Below are 3,628 nucleotides of genomic sequence, written 5' to 3'. Positions count from 1 at the left end.
GAGCATAGGTTCCTCCCAAGATGCCACCCGCTTCATTCAAGGTATGTCCTTCCATCTCTACATGGGATACAACCACATTCATATTGAATCAATTTGGACTGTCTGACTTTGGTTTACCTATTGCCTTGCAGTGTCTGGCAGCACTGTGTTCCTGTTAGAGCCACCAGCACAAGCACCAGACGATGCTGATCCAGTGAGTACTCCATCAAAGGCATACTGTAGGCCTGGCATGTCTTGTCTACTAGCTTCAATATGAATCCGATTAAATGTGATAGGGTGAAGGCCCCAGTGCAGCAGCAACAGCACATGATGGAGACGATGATGAGCAGGAGACCATCTCTCTGGATTCCAGAAGGCATGAGGTATCATGTTAAGACTGTGAAAGTACTATTTACTCTACAATGGTGAGGAGTCCTCATCAAAATCAAAAAATCTAATTTCTTTTACAGGACCCAGATGCTATACAGTGGGAAAACCAGCCTGGCAACATAGTGCGTATTAATAAAAGGACACCACATCCTGCCAAATTCCAGCTGCGCTAATTGTATCGTGTTCACAGAGCTCACAAGCTATCAGAAAGTTGTATGGCAACCACCTCCGGCGCCAAATAGAACTGGCAGACATAGACATTCAGTACAAGAAGAAAAAGATGGAAAATCTTGCACTGGAGTCCGAAATAAAAAAGAGGACAATTAGGAAACTGGACCTTGAAATAAAAAAACTTGAGAGGGAGGTGAGATATGCCTTCAATGTACACTGTATGCTAACTGTAACACAAATGTATTAATCATTATTTTTCTTTCCTCCCCCAGCTCCAAGAAGATGACACAGCTCAAAATAAAAATTAGGTATATTCTCGTAAAGTCAAGTGAGCCATGACATATGAGCTCTTATTGTGAGCACACAGGACGGTGGCATCTTTATAATTTTTTTTTTTTTTTTCTCCCAGCAATCAGTACAACCAAGTCATCGTTATAAGGCATCGCCCTCTTTTGCCCACCCCCCCAACACCAGGTGTGGCCACTAGCCTATATGAAGGCCCAAAATTGTGTGTTCCTTTCTGCTCTGACAATGGCATGCCCATTCGTGCGAGATGTGGTGGATGAAGAAGCACTTGTGCTGAGGAGAGCCTTCAGGCGAGAAAGGGTCTTCAGGGACCGGTTGGACCCACTGGCCTTCCCTGATGACCATCTATATGAAAGATACAGGTTTTCTGCAGATGGCATCAGGTATCTATGCAGACTACTGGGTCCCAGGATTAAGCACCGCACTGCACGGAGCCATGCACTGAGTGTGGAGCAAATGGTTTGTGTGGCCTTGCGCTTTTTTGCTAGTGGAGCCTTCCTGTACTCAGTGGGGGATGCAGAACAGCTGAACAAGGCCACAATTTGCCGCACAATAAGGAGTGTGTGTCTGGCTATCAAAGCATTAGCAGATGTCTTCATCTCCTTCCCTGGCCACAGAAGACTCTGTGACATCAAAGAGGAGTTCTATAGGATTGCAGGTAAGAGGATCTACAAATTACAGGACAACTGTTAACACATAGTAGGATACTCATTACTTTGTGTGACAGGTTTCCCCAATGTCATTGGTGCAGTGGACTGCACACACAAGGATAAAAGCCCCCTCAGGTGCCCATGAGGCCGATTTTGTGAATAGGAAATCCTTTCACAGCATTAATGTTCAGGTGAACATAACTTTTTGATATTGTCCCTTGACGAACACTCTGCATTGCCAGTGATGTGCATTGATTGGTGTAATATTCCTCATCTTATGATTTCAGATGGTCTGCAATGCTGACTGTATGATCAGCAATGTTGTGGCAAAATGGCCTGGCTCAGTCCATGACTCCAGAATCTTTCGGGCCTCTGAAATCTATCAGTGCCTATCACAAGGTAAGCCACACAACTCCTATTTATAACCATCATGGCTGTGTCAAGAATATCACTGTGTTTATGAGGTAGTAATGATGAGATTTTGTGTTGACAGGTGAATTCTCTGGTGTGTTGCTGGGAGACAGGGGGTATGGCTGCCAGCCTTTTCTCCTGACACCTTTCATAGACCCCCAGGAAGCACAGCAGGCCTACAACCATGCCCATGCCAGGACCAGGGCCAGAGTTGAAATGACCTTTGGCCTCCTGAAGGCACGCTTTCACTGCCTTCACAAATTAAGGGTCAGCCCTGTTAGGGCATGTGATATTACTGTGGCTTGTGCTGTCCTCCACAATGTGGCCTGCCTGAGGAAGGAGAGGGCCCCCAGAGTGCCACCAGCCATGGACTGGGACAATCCGGCAATCTTCCCTGATGACGACAGTGGTCGGCTGCTGAGGGACCAATATGTGTTGAATTATTTTAGTTAGTATGTGTGCTTTCAATTTTGGTTAAATATGTCCTGCGGTGGCAGAGGAATTTGGGTTTTTTTGGGTTCGTTTTTTTACGAATTTGGCCTCTTATGATGTTTGTGCGGTATACTGTGTGTAATACAAGGCTGCAGGGAGGCTACTGCTGTAACGGCTGTCGCTCTCCTCACCCTCGGAAGAGGTGAGGAGAGAAGGATCTTCAGACCAAAACGCAGGCTTTGGGAAATAAGCCATCTTTATTTAACAACGATGATGGCAACACGAAACGAAACAAAACACTTTCAAACTACAAAACAAGAAAACGACGTCGACGAAACCTGAACATAAACTTACATAACTAAACATAAACTCACGTACAGGAAACAGACGACATCGAAACGAAACGAAACAAACAAACGCTACAGTCCAGTGTGGTACGAACAAACATACTGACACGGAAGACAATCACCCACAACGAACACTGTGACAACGCCTACCTAAATATGACTCTTAATTAGAGGAACGCCAAACACCTGCCTCTAATTAAGAGCCATACCAGGTAACCCAAAACCAACACAGAAACAGAAAACATAGAATGCCCACCCAACCTCACGTCCTGACCAACTAACACACAAAACAACTAACATAAATAGGTCAGGAACGTGACAACTGCATCCATTCATTTGTCTGTTCAGTTGATGTGTATGGATTTGTCCTGCATTTATTTTAGTGTGCAGACATGCAGGGTGTGTTATATACAGACCTTTGAATGTGTATGTATCATTTTGTATAATATGCTTGGATTCTGTGCTTTCCATCTTGTAGAGTCACTGTGACTTCAGTTTCGAAAGGAGCTGATGGTTTACCTGCTTTGTTTTGTCCTTATTCAATAAAGGAACATAATGTTACACATTGTGTTTTTATATTCATATGGAATGTGTATTTGTTTATATGACAGAGTACTAGGGCCACACTGAAGAAAAAGGATAAAGTCATAAATTTATGAGGCTGGTTCTTTCTGCAGAAAAGCTACATATTGTTTTTACAGTTTTGATACTTATGACAATGTGATACTTAATATTCTGGCACATCAACATGTCTTTGTTTATGAAACCATACTGAAGTACAATTTCACGAAATGCCCCACATCTGTCATTTTAACAACTGTCCTCCTTTAAAACAACTGGTTACAATGTTATTACTTGTGTTTTTTTCCCCTCTGTGGCCCTAATATTCTATCATTTTATATATAGCCTTATAGTCTATGGGAAACTGTAAATTATCTAATG

At 43.3% G+C, this 3,628-nt stretch overlaps 1 pseudogene; it reads left to right on the top strand.

Annotated features, from left to right (window-relative positions):
• Positions 1-957: 957 nt before the first annotated feature.
• LOC129840633 (putative nuclease HARBI1) lies at positions 958-3,268 on the top strand (annotated as a pseudogene).
• Positions 3,269-3,628: the final 360 nt, after the last annotated feature.

The sequence above is a fragment of the Salvelinus fontinalis genome, chromosome 41 (assembly GCF_029448725.1).
Source record: "Salvelinus fontinalis isolate EN_2023a chromosome 41, ASM2944872v1, whole genome shotgun sequence".
NCBI classification, from domain to species: Eukaryota; Metazoa; Chordata; class Actinopteri; order Salmoniformes; family Salmonidae; genus Salvelinus; species Salvelinus fontinalis.
The sequence above is the reverse complement of the archived record's forward strand: the minus strand, read 5'-3'. Positions and strand labels throughout refer to the sequence as shown.